Source organism: Triticum urartu, chromosome 1, assembly GCF_003073215.2.
Source record: "Triticum urartu cultivar G1812 chromosome 1, Tu2.1, whole genome shotgun sequence".
In the NCBI taxonomy this organism is placed as follows: Eukaryota; Viridiplantae; Streptophyta; class Magnoliopsida; order Poales; family Poaceae; genus Triticum; species Triticum urartu.
The window spans coordinates 359,980,519-359,996,895 of record NC_053022.1 but is presented as its reverse complement, the minus strand read 5'-3'; positions in this window follow the sequence as shown (position 1 = coordinate 359,996,895).

Genomic DNA, 16,377 nt, shown 5'->3' with positions numbered 1-16,377 from the left:
GGAGGCCCCATCCGAGCCCCGCGGCCTTGGCCGACGGAGACCTGGCTGCGGTTCTCCAATCTCTGGTCGGGGGCAATGTGGCGAGGCTGGAGGGCGCTCCTACGCCCTTGTTCCTCCACAACGACTAGGAGCGGGTGGTGAAGTCCATGCCCGTCTTCAACGGGGATGGTCCAGTGCCCCTGGAAGCTCCCGAGGAGCCGGTGGACATGCCCTCCGACGACTCTAGTGAAGAGGAAGAAGGAGGGGAGCGAGGAAAAGGGCCTGACTCCGAGGCGACTGACGGAGAGTCGAGGGCTCCCCTCCCCCGTTGCAGGTCCCGCGTTCTCCGCCTCTCTCCGAACGATGACGACGAGGATGACGACGAAGATGACGATGACCAGGACGGCGGGAGCTCACCCCCGATCCCGAAGAAGGACAGGACCGGGCTGATCTCCCGCAGGTCTCCCTCGGCCCCGGGGCGAACCGCAGACGCACCTTCTGCTTCCAAGCTTCCCGAGGTTGACCCTTCCAGCCGGCTTTCAGGCTTCAAATTTGGCCGGAGGCCGCTTGAGCTCACTGGCGATGACCTGTAAGCATTCGATTCTTGTCTTTATCTCTTGCTCTGCTTCTGAGGCTTGACATCCGCATCTTTGGATAGGTTGGCGCCCGCAGCAAAGAAGCCGAAGGGGGCTCCCGAGGTTCCATCCATGGTGGCGCTTCTGCCCGCGAAGGAGGGTGACCGCGACGCACAGGCTTCTCCTGCCCGGTCGTCCTCGCGAGGTTTGACTGAGCCGGCTGGGGCGAGCTTAGCCCCCACGGCCCAAGTGGCTCCCGAGGTGCTCTTGCCTGCCGCCGCCACTACTGCTGTCGGGGCGCGGCAGACTCCGCCTCAGGATGCTGCGGCTGCGCTGCCGCCTTCTCCTCCTACTCCACCGGCCGCTGTCTCTCCGACTCCTTCTGCCCTTCTGGATCGTGCTGTTGCTGAGCTGGACCGACTGTGGCAGGATCTTCTTGGCGCCGACCCCCGCTTGGTGGCCGGGCGTTTGGAGCTGGCTTCTAGATGGGTTCGCTCCGACGCCTCGATTCGGGCGGCGCTGGTCCAGGCCTCGACGGCATGCGACGAGGAGAAGTAGGCCGTCCTGGAGGCGAAGGCTGCTCGTGATGCAGCCCTGGGGGAGGTGTTCGATGTCCACGGTCGCTGCAAGGCGCTGGAGGACGAGCTGCAAGGCCTGTGGGATCAGCTCGCGAAAGAGGTCCGCCTTCGCCAAGAGCAGGAAGAAGGCGTGAAGGCTCGCGAGGCAGCCGTCGAGGGCCGGGAAGCCAAGCTCAGGAAGCGCTGCGACCGCCTAGGCACGCTGGAGCAAGAGTTGGGGGCGAGGAAGGCCGAGCTGGACGACAAGGCCCTGGTTCTTGCCGAGGACCGCGCGGCCTTCACGGAGTTGGAGGCGAAGGCTCGCTCCTCACTGAGGACGCTTTACGACAGCGGCCTGGAGAGCCTGCTGGCTCGCGCCGAGGATGGCCCCGCCAAACTGCTTCCCTTCCTGGTTCACGCTCTTGAAGATGTCGCCCTTAGCCTCGGCCCCACGGCCGAGGCCGAGGCGCGTGTCCTATCTTCTGCAGCACTGACGCGGGTCCTCACCCACATCTACCTTCGCGATCCCGGTGTCGACCTCGACAGCCTGCTGGAGCCAGTGAGTGGTGAGCGTGCCACTGCCGCTGCCGAGGCCGTGAAGGGTCGCGCGGAGGCTCTGCTGGGGAAGTTCCGGGCCTTCAGCACCAAGCCGGAGCAAGGCGCTGCCGACCCTGCTGCTCCGTGAGGCGAACCCGCTCCGCGCTGCTCCCCCGCCGCCAAGTGACTCCGTCATGGCTCCTGTCCTACTTTTAATTCCTGCACACGTATCATGCCTCGGGGAGGCGTTTAAACTTGTGTTTGGCATCGAGATAACAGTGTGGACTGTAATATTTGCTTTTGAATTCCTTGAAATTAGCGCTTTTCCTTCCTACTTGCTTATGTTCTACGCCGGCAGAGCCCGGCCCCGCGCGTACCTCACCCAGCAATAGTCCCGACCGGAAACCAGGACGGGACCAAGGAGTGGGGGGCTACGTGACAAGTTAGGCTCCTGAGTCGTGATGCTCAGGAGTCCCCCTTGGCGCATGAACAACAAGTAGGGAGGTATGATGCGGGTGTACATACCGTTCTACGTCTGCAGAGCCCGACCGCGCGCGTGCCTCACCCAGCGATGGTCCCGACCGGAAACCAGGACAAGGCCACGGAGTGAGGGGCTACGTGACCAGTTAGGCTCCTGAGTCGCGATGCTCAGGAGTCCCCCTTAATGCACGAACTGCAAGTAGGGAGGTATGATGTGGGTGGATCCACCGTTCTACGTCTGCAGAGCCCGGCCCCGCGCGTACCTCACCCAGCAATGGTCCCGACCGGAAACCAAGACGGGGCCACGGAGTGAGGGGCTACGTGACCAGTTAGGCTCCTGAGTCGCGATGCTCAGGAGTCCCCCTTGATGCTCAAACGGCCTTCGTACCTTGGCTCCGCTCGGGGAGAGATGCGCGACGAACCAGGCCCGGGGGGACCTGGCTGGGCGGCGTGCGTCTGGGTGTGACCCAGGCGCAGCCCCCGTGCCCAGCCCCCTCGCGCGGCACTCCCGAGGGGAGGCGTTACGATGAGGCTAGACATTGAGCTCTGGGCTCCCTGAGGTTGATGCGGCCCGGGGGCCACCCTCAGTTGTTTATCACCAGCGCGGAGCATAGTGCTACCGTATGCATATGGGCATAGCCGCTCCTCGGCAGTGTCGTCAGCCAGCGTGGAGCATGGTGCTTCCACTGGTACGTGGGAGGGCCGCCCCCCCTCCGGGAGGAGCCCTCGGGGCGTGTATAACCCCGCCCTGACACGTGGCTAGCACGGTAGGGCCTGGCGAGGTGTATCTGGGCACCCGTGAGCCAGCGCGGGACTCACGGGGCCCTACCTCTAGGCGGGTTGCGCCTGACACTGGGCCTTATCTTGTGATGTGTCCCTGCAAATTTGGTTAGATGTCGGCACTCTACGTCCTCGGGTCCCGGCCCTTGAGCTGGTCTCAGCCGTCGCTGGTATGCCAGGTCGCGATGCCATGGACAAGGCCAGAGGGTGAGGGCTGGAGAGCCAGTAAGAGCCCTGAGTCGCGATGCTCAGGTGCCCCCCCCTTTAACGTGCAAGTGGTCGGCATGGAGGAGAAGTGGTGCCGTGGACCGACATCAAATAATCAAGCATGGTGGGTCTAACGCATAATCAGAAATAAACGCAAATGGGATACATGCCACTGGGCCTGGCCCGAGCGGCTTGGGGATCATGCAGCCTGAGGGGCGCCCCCAACAAGGTAAGCTAACAACATGGAATAAAGGGATACACGCCGCAGGGACGGACCCACGCGGCCTGGGAATAATGCAGCCCCGGGGGCGCTCCCAGCTGGAAGTAAAACTTGAAAGATGTCACCTGATGATGTTGAGGACAAAGGGGTGTTGGTGTAGCAGGCTCGGTGGGCTGCGAGAGCCGATCCTCACGAGCCCCCAGGCCCAGGGGCCTCGGGAGGCTCCGGAGGCGCTGGCGGCTCCTTGCGGGCCATCTCCATCTCTGCCAGGGCTGCGGGACGCCTGGCCTCTCGTGCCTCCGTGATGCCCCTCATGAGGCGCTGGTATGCGTCAGCCGCGTTCGGCAAGCCGTAAGGCATGCGAACGTAGCTGTGGGGTGGACCTCCGCAGCGCCCCACTCGCGAGGGCCAAAGGCGTTCCAGAGAGGCGACTCGGTTGAGCCCTGGTATGTCGATGCAGACGCGCAGGCCACCATCCTCGCCTAGATGGGGGGGGGGCACTGCTGGCAAGCGGCGGCCGCCTTTTATGACTCTTGACTCTGTAGCTCCTGAATGACCTTGCTGACGAACCCCTGAGGATCTGGATCTCCTTGCCTTGCTCCTTCTCGAGGGAACGTGCTTCAAAACACGCCTCCATGTGGTGCCCAAGCGCCTCCCTCGTGACCCTAGCCAGGTCGGCGGCCCTCCAGGGGAGAGCCCCCGAGCCCTGCCTGAGGAGGGCGCCGGGCGCGCTTTCCTATGCGATGGAGGGAGGCTCCCCCTGGGCAGGCGCGGGCCCAGAGGGGCCTGCCTCCTGAGTGGTCGGGCCGGACGATGTCTTCTTCTTCTTGGGGTTGGTCTCGGGAGGCCTCCTGCTTCCACGATCCGGGTCTTCCAGTGACGCGGCCTGAAAGGCTCGTTCCAGGGAACACACCGCGTCCTTCTCCTCACATGGCACCGTGATGACTCCGCCGCTTCCTGGCATCTTGAGGATGTTGTAGCCGTGGTGAGTTACGGGCATGAACTTGGCCAGCGTTGGGTACCCAAGGATGGCGTTGTATGGTAGGCGAATGTGAGCGACGTCGAACTCGATTAGCTCGATGCGGTAGTTGTCGCGTGCCCCGAAGGTGACAGGGAGGCGGACCTGCCCAATCGGGACCGTGGAGCCGTCAGTGATACCGGAGAAGGGCTTGGTTGGCTGAAGCTGGCTGTAGGGCACTTGGAGGTTGTTGAACGTCTCCACGGACAGGACGTTGAGCCCTGCCCCTCCATCGATGAGGGTCTTGGTGACCACCACGTTGCTGATGATTGGGGAATAAAGCATCGGGAGGACTCTGGCTGTAGCCGCACACTTGAGCTGATCTGCTGAGCTGAACATGATGGCGCACGCCGACCACCTGAGGGGGCGCGTGGCTTCGAGCCTCGGGAGGACTGCATTCACCTCGTGGGTGAACTGCTTGAAGATTCGCTGAGAGGCTGGGCCTTGTGCTCCGCCCAAGATGCAGGCGATTGCGCGCGGCTCCTGGAAGCCCCCAGCCTCCTTGTCCTGGTGGCGGTCCTCGTTTCTCCTTGGCTGCAGCGGCAGCGGTGGGAGGCCTGCGTTGCCTTGCGGGCGATCCTCGCGAGGCTGAGCCCTCCAGTCTCCCTCGCGAGGCTGATCCCTCCATCCTATCTCGCGAGGCGGGTCTTGCCAGTGATCCTCGCGAGGTTGGTCGTGCCACCCTTGGCGCGGCCCACGGTCTTCCCAGCGTCCTGCGTTTCTTCCTCATCCTCGGTCGTAGCCCCAGTCACTGCGGTCGGGGCGACGGCCGATCCTTCCTTCTCGCACGGCTCGGAGTTCTTGACATTCGTTGATGTTGTGGGTGTGGAGGTCATGGTACAGACAGTACTGGCTGCCCTTGGAGGGTTCGGGCTGATCTCTGCCCCGCTTGGTGTCTGGTTCTGCCATGAGCACGGCAGCCCCCTTGCGCTTCACATCCTTGGCCTTGGGCTTCTTCTCTTCTGGGTCCGCGGCAGGCAGCTCGAGGAGGGAGAGACGCCCTTCCTCAGCCCTGGCGCACTTGTTTGCCAAGTTGAATAGCTCCAAGGAAGTGCACAGGTCTTCATGCATCGCCAGCTCCTCCTTCATCTTGACGTCGCGCACGCCGTCGGAGAAGGCCGAGATGATGGCCTCCTCAGTCACCTTGGGAATCTTGAGGCGTGTGTTGTTGAGCTGGAGGAACTCTGCAGGGTCAGCCATGCCGTTGTAGCGAGGAGGCAGGTCTGGCTTGAACTTGCCGGGCCACGCTACGCTGCATAGTTCGATGGTGAAGGCGCGGCAGCCTGCTGTGGCCATGGGAGGCCTTGGGTGACGGAGAGCCTGGTCTTGCATGTCCCCACGCACTGCAGCTGGGAGCAGCGCGGGGTCTTGACGCGTGGGAGCAGGAGCATGGTCGCGACGTGCTAGGGCAGGGAGCGCCCGGGCAGCTTCTTGCGGGCGAGGGACTTCCTGGCAGCTCTGCTCTTGCCGCGCTGGCGCCTGACGGAGCGGGTTCCGCCCAGGGGCCACGCGCCTTGGGGCCATGGCGTCTTCTTGAGGAGGAGGCGTCCAGGGCGCCGCCGGAGCCTCGTTGCCCGCGCTGGGCGGGGTGCAGTGCAGTGGAACGGACGGTGCAGGACAGCCCCCTGCGGCGCGGACGAGCTCAGCAACGCGGTCGAGCCATTCTTCGTAGACGTCGTCGACGGGACGGTAGCGCAGGAGCTTGTTTGTCGCGATGAGTGCAGCTCGAGCCTCCATGGGAGCGCGGAGCGCGCGGGACGAAGAACCAGCTGGGGTGAGCGAGGGAGTTGCGGTGCGGCCGTCTTGCCGCACGGACGGATGCTGGGACGATGCTTGCTGCTCGTCCCCCGCCGGGCCGGTGGCGGCGTTGACGGCAGGTGACGGGGAACGGCGTGGATGCCCGCCAACAGGGGCCGTTTGGGCGACGCGGGAAGCGAGTGCGGCCCGGCGCTCGGCGCGGGCCCGACGAGCGTCAGACATGGGCGTGATGGTCAGAGGAGAACGGGGCGGTGGAAGACCAATTCCGGCGCACCCCTACCTGGCGCGCCAAATGTCGGATTTCGGGTTCCGGCAGACCCTTGAGGTTCGAACACTAGGGTGCGCGCAGAGATTTTGCCCCCTACCTACCTGCACCCCTCCGCCATGCTAGGATCTAAACTAAGGAAAGAACAACACAAGAGACACAGGGTTTATACTGGTTCGGGCCACCGTTGTGGTGTAATACCCTACTCCAGTGTGTGGTGTGGTGGATTGCCTCTTGGGCTGATGATGATGAATAATACAAGGAAGAACAGCCTCGCGAGGGTCTGTTCTTGGCTGGGGCGATGAACTACTCGGAGGAGTTCAGTCACCTTTTTCTCTCTCTGCTTTCCTCCAACTGACCGACCCTGATTTCGACCCCAGCTTGTTTCTGGGTTGGCTCATTCTCGATCCCCTGGGGGTGGCTAGTCCTATTTATAGAGGCCCTGGTCCTCTCCCCAAATATTGAGCGGGAAGGGAGCCAACAATGACGGGCTAATTTGAAGGGGGACAGCAAGTATCACCTATCCTGACAAAAGCAGTCTTCGCCTGTGCAAAGCTCTGGTGGTGACGCCGTCTTGGGCTCCACGGTGACCTCCGTCTCGTAGTCCTCCTGGTCTTGGTCTCGTTACACCGAAATGTCAACCTTTGCCTGATGCCTCGGTACTCCACGGATGCGCTTGCCCCCTTTGCACCAAAGAGGGAAGGAGGACGCTGCGCGGGCTGGCACCCACCTGGCGTCCTGAATCGTCATGGCCTGCGTCATGGGCACCTCGTGAGGTACCCCGCCTTGATCTCTCCGCCTCCTCGTGAGCCAGCCTGACAAGGCCGTGCCTGAGGAAGCTTCGCGTCATCCGCCCCGCGAGGCTTGGCCCCTCGCGAGGGTCTTGGGTTTGTGTTGGTGAAGACGGGCCGTGCTGGGCCCCCCTTTGAGCCACGCCGCAGGCCGCAGGCAGGCAAGTCTGGGGACCCCCGTTCCCAGAACGCCGACAGGTGGATAATTGAAGATGATGATGAGGATGTCGACGGGGCAGGAAATAACGACATGGGGCCGCCAGACAAAGAGATGACCGATTATGTGCCCGAAGAGGAAGACGGCCTCGGAAATGTCGATGGCGAAGTGGCAGTTCAAGGCGAAGAAGACGCGGACACGCCACCGTCTTCGTCGCTACTAAGTTCAGCCATGCGGTACCCGCATGTTCGAGACCTACTTCGCAAGAAGACGACTAGCGACAGATCTGCTTCTAGAGAGGAGGCCAAACTGGCGCAACTGTTGGTAGACTCGATGACTCCTTTGTATGATGGTTGCAATAATCCTGAGGTGACCCGCTTGAGTTTCACACTAGAACTTCTAAAGATGAAGGCAAAAAACAAATGGACAGATACAAGCCTGGATGAGCTTCTGAAGTACCTAAAGAAGGTTCTTCCCGCGGGAAGCCTGTGTCCTACTAGTGTTGAGGAGGCAAAGAAAATCGTGTGCCCTCTTGATCTACCACATATTAGATATCACGCATGCATCAATGATTGCATCATATATCGGAACGAGCACGCTGAAAAAACCATCTGTCCAAAGTGCAATGCTTCACGATATAAAAAGGCCGGAAAGAAAGCTCCACAGAAAGTTGTATGGTACTTTCCGATCACTCCGCGTCTACAGCGGTATTTCGTAGATCCTAAGGAAGCAAAGCTTATGCGCTGGCATGCGGAGAGGGTGAAGCCAGATGACGGAGATGAGCCGAAATTGAGACACCTCGTAGATGCTAGCCAGTGGAGAGCATTAAATGCTGAATTTGATTTTTTTCGCAAATGATCCAAGGAACATCGTGCTTGGCTCTAGTAGTGATGGCATGAATCCATTTGGCAACCAGAACACCAATCATAACACATGGCCCGTGTTTGTATGGATGTACAACCTCCCCCCTGGTTGTGCATGAAGGAAAAATACATACACATGGCTATGCTTATTCAAGGGCCGAGACAACCGGGAAATGATATAAATCTGTATCTCGGGTTACTGAAAGAGGAGTTACAGACCTTATGGACAACGCCGGCTAAGACATGGGATGCAAGCAAAGGAGAGTATTTCTACATGAGAGCCGTGCTGATCATGACGGTGCAGGACTATCTCGGTTACGGCTATCTCTCCGGCCAGGTGTGCCATGGATATTGCAGATGCACGAGGTACATGGATGATACAACTTCTCTGCAGCTATCGAAAGATGGCGGGTCTTTGAAAATCGGGTACATGGGGCATCGCAGATGGCTTGAGAAGGATGACCCATGGAGAAAGTGTGGAGATCTATTCAATGGTAAGGCTGAGCATCGAGGTCCTCCACGTAAGCGTAGCGGTGCAGAAATATATGAGTTATTGAAGAACTGGAAAGAGTGCCCCTCGCCAGGAAAGACGAAGAAAAAGGCACCGGAGCCCTTGCTGAAGGTATGGAAGACAAGATCTGTTTTCTGGGACTTGGAATACTGGCCCATACTCGACACGCCTCATAGCCTTGATCAAATGCATATAACAAAAAATCTCCTTGAGAGTTTTCTTGGAACATTGATGAACATGCCGGAGAGGACCAAGGATGGGCCGAAGGCAAGAAAAGACTTGGAATTTTTGAGAATCAGGAAAGATCTCCAAATGCCCGGTAAAAGGTCGTCAGAGGAGACCGAGACGGAGACGGAGACGGAGACGGAAGATAGGGGCAAAAAGTAAACAAGAAGGAAGAACAATATTGCCCCCCTCTTGCTTCACCTTATATCCGAAGGAGGTCGATCAATTTTTCAAATGCCTTGCTGGAATCAAAGTTAGTTCCAGATACTGTGGGAAGATAAGCGGATATCTGGACACTAAGAAAAAAGGTTCAGTGGGATGAAGTCTCACGATTGTCATGTGATGATGACGTAGTTACTCCCCGTTGCACTTAGAGGGATTATGGACACACATGTGCATGAGACGCTTACTGACCTATGCCACTTTTTGGATGCTATCTCTCGAAAGTCGATCAGTGTGAAGCAACTCCATAGGCTACATGAAGAGATCATTGTCATACTGAATGAGCTAGAGATGTACTTCCTTCCCGCGTTCTTTGATGTCATGGTGCATCTATTTGTCCACATCGTGGACGACATCATCGACCTAGGGCTGATATTCCTGCATAGCATGATGCCGTTCGAGAGGATGAATGGGGTCATCAAAGGATTCGTTCGTAACATGTCCCGTACAGATGGAAGCATGGCCCAGGGATATCTGACCAAAGAGTGCATCTCTTTCTGTGAGAGTTATCTGACCAAAGACCGTGTTGTTGGTTTGCCCGTCAGCAAGCACTGTGGAAGGCTCGAAGGCGAAGGTCACACCAACGGTCATAGGGATTTGAATGTGTTATGCTCGGGCCGACAAAACGACATTGACAGGGCAAACTTAGTAGTGCTACAACACCTAGATGTGCTAGAAGATTTCGTGACACTGCACAAAGAGACCATCGCAAAGAAATACCGTGACCGTGGGGTGCACAGGACGGACGCTGAAGTTATTAGAGAGCACAACTCCACTTTCGTGCGTTGGTCCAAAGAGCGAGTTCTGGCTAATCCCCCGGAAGAGGGTTGTCCGAACGGAACACTCATATACGCCTTAGCACATGGACCCTCGACCAACCTCGCGACTTATCAAGCATATGATATCAATAGGTACACGTTCTACACGGAGGAGAAATATATAAATAGTGATGACCAAAACTCAGGGGTGACGATGGAAGCCATGACAGGGAATGTAATTGAAAGATATTATAGAAGGGTCGAAGAGATATGGGAGCTTAAGTACTCTGGATTGCATAGCGCGACGATGTTCCATGTCAGATGGGCTAAAAATGTACACAGAGAAAACCGACATTTCACTACCATCTGTATACCCGACTCCGATGATAGCGGTACCGTCAACGCCATCGCCAAAAATGAGCCATGGGTACACGCTAAACACGTGACACAATGTTTCTTCATAACTGATCCGATCAATCCCAGCCGTGTTGTCGTGAGGAGAAGCAAAAGGAGCATCGCCGGAATGGATGGAGTCGCCAACGAGGAAGACTATGACCAGTACGGTGATCCAATGAGGGAAGATGATGTTGATGACAAGGAAACATATGTCAAAAGAAGAATGAAGACTACATTACCTACGAAAGATCATAATCCCTGGAGAAGGAAAAGTCACGACCATGGGCTCAATTATTCGACAATGAACAAAAGAGGGAAGAAGATCAGTCTAAAGCGTCGTCGTCGCCCAAGCTGACAAACTAATCTCCAAAGTTTGTGTGTGTCTTTTTTGTATACCGGTGTTAGTGGTCAAATCATGTAATATATATTATACTAATTATTATCCGGAGGGTAACAGTGGTATTGCTCTAACGACAGACCAAATTAAAGGAAGGAAAGTGCAAAAGAAAGATAAGAAAAAGAAAAGTGCAAATGAAAGAAAAATAAAAATAAAAAGAAGAAGAAAAAGAAAAAGAAAGGAATTTTTGCAAAATGAAATGAAAAATAAAATAAAAAAGAACTAATAAGTTGTGGAAACTGAAATGAAAGAAAAATAAAAAAGAAAAAGGAAGGAAGTTTGTGGAATATGAAAAATAAAAATAAAAATAAAAAATAAAAAAATTAGCAGTAGCGCGTTTTGGCCTGGGCAGCGCTATAGCTAAGAAAAAGAAAAAATGAAAAAAAAGAAAAAAATAGCAGTAGTGCGTTTTGGCTTGGGCAGCGCTATAGCTAACTTAGCTATAACGCGTTTTGCCAACATGCGCTATAGCTAAGTTGCCTATAGCACCGTCCGCTAGATCCTATCTCTTTCCTCTCTCTCTCACTATCGCTCGAATCCCCTTTCTCTCGCCACCGCCGACGCCCGCACCCGCCGACGCCGCCGACGCCCGCACCCGCCCAAGCCACCGCTAATGCCCGCACCTGCCCACGCCGCCGTCGAAGCGCGCCGCACCCGACCTCGACACAGACCACTGGCCACCCCGACGCTCCCTCCCCCCGTGGTGCCCCTGCCCTAGGTGCACCCCTAGCCCGACCCCTCCCCCCGTGCCGCCCCTACTCTCTCTCTCTCTGACCAAATTTGGTCTCTCTGCAGATCGAGAGGAGGAGAAGGACCCTGGCCCCTCTGCCCCGGTGACCCCGACCTAGGTGCACCCGGCCCCTCTGCCCCGACGACCCCGACCATGATCCCAACCCCGGCCGAGGTGTGCCACCCCCTCTTCCCTCCCTTTTCATATGCTTGTTTTGTTCGAATGCTTGTTGTCCAAATGTTGAATGTTGTTAAAATGCATGTTGTTAGAGTGTTAAATGTCTGTTGTTAGAGTGTTCAAATGTGTGTTGTTAGAGTGTTCAATTGCTGTTAAAATTCCTATTGTTAGGGTGTTCAAATGCTTGTTGTTCAAATGCTTGCTGTTAAAATGCCTATTGTTAGAATGCTGTTAATATGCTTGTTTTGGATTTTGTTGCTAGAGTAAATGAAAATGAGTGTTTAGTTTGTTTATAGAGTAAATAAAATGAAAATGAACATTTTATTAGGCAGATTGTAGGTCCACAATTGATCTTGTGTGTCTACAATAATTTATCTTGTGTGTCTACAATAATTTATCTTGTGAATGCTTGACGCACAGGTAGATCACCGACATGCCGCTCGACGACGCCGCTCGAAGATCACCGACACCACACCCTCATCCTCAACAGGCAGATAGTGAGCATCCCAAAACCCACACTATATAGAGCTCTGTCCATGCAGATGCTAGAGGAGAGTACATGTGCATGTGGTTGTGGTTGTTGTGCTGCTATAATGAGCATCCTATATTGTTGTGCTACTGTAGTTCTACCGGACTTTGGTTGTTGATTCATTTCCCGATTGCGAGTGACCTATGTTTTGCCAGAAATGTTGATTCATTTCCATTCCGGCAAATTTCAGGCGCTCTATATGTGCACTTTCTAGCAAAGGTCATGCCGAAATTTTCCGTGAATTTTGGCATGACTTGTGCTAGAAAGTTGGACATATCGAGTGCTTGAGATTTGTCATGACGGGAATGAAACGACATTTCCGGCAAAACAAAGGTCACTTTTTTGTCATTATTCACTTTATTATATAAAGCTCGATAATTAAACCACTACGACATTGAACCCTAGGAAACATGACCGACACCGATGAGGCCGGAGGTTCTCAGTCTCAATTAGGTCAAGCACATGCCTACCTCGACTTTCTGGCGGATCAGGAGAGACAGGAAGCTGGGTGTCCGGACCGCCTTATCATGACGGATGACGACGGTGGTGGCGCCGGCACCGACACTGATGCCACCAACGACACCAGCACTGGGACTGGTGCTGATGATGTTCCTAACTGCAGCACGGAAGGTGGGACCTCCCAAGCCAGTGAGGGACATAAGGAAAAGAGGACACGACGCCCAAATGAGCTCGGCACTAGAAGAATGGTGGTCTCGGCGGTGCACCCTGGCGAGTTTGAGCCAATAGAGCCGTGAGAAGTGGCAGCGTGTTACAGCAACCAACTAGGATGCATCCTACGGGATACCGCTAACATCAACACCACAAAAATACGGAAGGATCAACATTTGAAGAAGCTGCTTCTAACTAGGTTGCACGCAAGATTCCAGTTCCCCGGTCGGAATGACGATGTCGACCCATGGGATGATGAGGGCATGAAAAAAAAATCAACAACAAAGCCCTAGGGAAGTTCAACAACGCATTGAGAGCTTGGAAAACTAGGGTGAAAAGGGCGATTCAAGTAGACAATGAAACCTACGTCGAGATTGTTGCAGACAATCCGAAAATTATGATAGAGGACTTTGAAAGGTTCAAGGAGACTTGCAATGAAGAAGCTTCCTAGGCCAGGTCGGAGAGACGCAAGCAGCTGCAGGCAAAGAACATGGGGAACCACTACCTTGGAAGTCGTGGTTACACGGGAAAGAGGCCCATGTGGGCTAAGGAGGACGCAGAACATGAACGTCAGGGGATCCCAGACCCATTGGCTGAGTTCACCGACCAGCAGGAGCACGACTTCATCAGGGCCCGATTCTCATGGGACCCCAAGAAAAATATTTTTTTCATCGACGGGCCGACTAGGCAATTCATGAGATTACTGGTAATTATCCTTTTACCACCTTACATATTAGGTTCTGATCAACGAAGTCTACTACATTCTAGTCGCATTCATAAATGATTCACGGTCCATTTTGCAGAGAGAGCAACACAAGCTTGCGGTCGAGAGCGACTCGTCGACTCAGTCGACTCAGTTGTCGGCGAAGTACAAGTGGGACACTCCTCTCAACCGGGCCATGCACATAATGATGGGACACCCGCCCGACCAGTGGCCGCAATATGGACGTGTGCATGGCGCCAGGGATGGGGCCACTTGGAAGTACTATTATAACGAGGACCCCGAGGCCAAAAGACAGAGAAAGAAGTTCAGTCAAGTGACTATCGACGAGAAGGTGGCGCGGGCGATGGAGAAAGCAAAAGCCGAGACCAAAGCTGAGATAATCGCTACCTGTAGAGATGATATGGTGGCTGCCTTTACAAGCTTGATTCCAACAGTGGTCACATGGGTGCAACAAAATCCAAACGCGCCACCAAGTGATTTTCCCATGCCCAGCTTCAGTGGGAGCAACTCAATGAACACCGCACCCATACCCGTACCTAGTATGGCAACCAGCGCACCTCCTCCAGCGGCACCTCCTCCAGCGGCACCTGCTCCTCCGCCCAGCTCTGACAGCAGCCCTAGCTCCGTCTCTGGCTTGAATATTGGGCTGTCAACATTGGCTGAGCTCGACGCCCTCACGGTAAATACGCGTCGTCGCACCTTCATCAACTCAACTAATTAATTAATCTTCAGTTGCCATTCTTTTTGGATCTTTGACCCCGCACGTATATGTCTTTGTAGGCCGACTCCAATCCGTGCACCCTCCTTTACAACATGAAGGGTGGGTTGGTGGATGTGGGGAAGGGTACTATAGTGAAGGCTAAGGATCGATTGTTTCACCGCCGGCAGATGCGTGATAACGCCTTAAGGGTCTCCGTGGCGAGTGTGAAAGCGGGCTACGAGGGTCTCCCTTGTTCGATACAAACCGATGGAGAGGATGACGAGACCCCACACAGCTTGGGCGATGCAAAAATTGGCCGATCCTGTGGCCGAAAAATCTTCTTCGTGTCGAGGTGGCCAGGAGCACACCAACGGGACCTCAGGAAGGTATGACCACAACACCACCTACACAAGTACAACTGTCGTCTGTGCTGCTTGCTGAGATCGAGAGACATGAGGAAGGAGGGCCAACCGTTCCGCCGGCAGATGATGCCATCTGCCCCATGGAAGAGGATAGGGATCTTGACATGGAGGAGGCCGACGATGACCCTAACCAGTATTTCAATACTGCCTTTGACAATGATGTAACAATGAGTCAACCATATGAATATGAGATGCATGTACCAGAGCTGGAACATCCTCGGGAGTGCAAGAAGTCTTTGTTCATGCAATCCTCGCAGGACACGCCTCCAGATGCTGGCTCCACCCAAGCTCAACTGATTAGCCAGAGTCGTCCAAAGCTGAGCACGGCAACACTAGGGGTGGTGCTCAAGGAGGGTCTGACAGACCCACCAGCACCTGAGCCCACCAAGAAGAAGCAGAGGAAGAGACCGGCGGTGAAAAAATCCAATGAATCTGGCAATGTTGGTTCTAGCAGCCAGCCGCCTTCGGCCAAGGTTGACCGTGTACCGATGAAACATGCACCATTAATCCATGTCGCGGGACAGCTAATGGTACCGGCGAATGCACTAGCTGCCATAGAAGGGTATCTCAGGAGACTCCATGACCATGTGCTTTCGACAGAGAGAAGCCTCCTCGCCTCGGTTGATCTAGGATACCCACTTTATACGGTTCATGTGCCGAGCAGTTGCAAGATGTATGTCCACACATGCCCCGCGGACCTCTTCTTCCTGAGGTTTGATTACATCTTCCAGATGTTTCAAATGAGGACACTCGATTTTACCTTCGTCCGCCTGTATGCGCTACACATGAACTACATCGTCAGGAGAGAGCAAGTCATCGGTCTTGCGGTCGCGGACCCATACTACATGCATGAGGGCTTCTTGTCAATCAACGACGCCAACTGTCAATATGCGAGTCAGTACATTAAAGAATTCTTGGTCAGCAATAAGGACAGAGAAACGATTCTCCTACCTTATCATCCCAGGTAAGACATCCGCGGATAGCACATATACATCCTTTCGTGCATTTCAATAGTTACTTTGCACGCATGGAGGCTAAACTTGATCATGTATTTTGCGCAGCGGGGGTTGTCATGCCGTTCTCATTGTTCTTTACCCGCGTTACTCCCGCGCTGTATATTTGGACCCGTCGAAGAACATATAGATGAAAGATTACACACACATTAAGTATGTTCTGGACAGAGCTATACTGGGCTTCAGCATGCGGGGTGGCTACGTCCAATGCAAAAAAACAAATAAGGCCAGGCTTTGTTTCAGCCACAAGGCTGACTTTTGTTGCATCCAGCAACCGGCAAGAAGTGAGAATGATGGATTCTACGTCATCCATCTAATGGTGGAGTACAAAAGGGATGTGCAATCACTTTGCATGAAATCCTTATCCGATACCCATAACTAGAGATGGGCCGAAGCCTTTGGAGCCGTGCCGGATAATCGACTTTGAAATGATTTCTACCGGATCCAACAGGAAATTGCTTCCATCATCATCAAAGATGTCCTCGAAGAGAATGGGATGTTCTACGGCAGCCCAATATCACGAGCTGACGTCCGAACCCGCATTGCCCTACAGCGTTAGGACATGAGGCCTTTCACTAAGCTTGGTGACACCCTTCCGGATATGGACAGATGGGAAGAGTGCACTGCTAAAAAACAATGTGTCTGTTTAGTTACTTGTTACTTTATGTACAACGAAACTTCAAATCTCTCAGTACAACGAAACTATTAGATGTATGG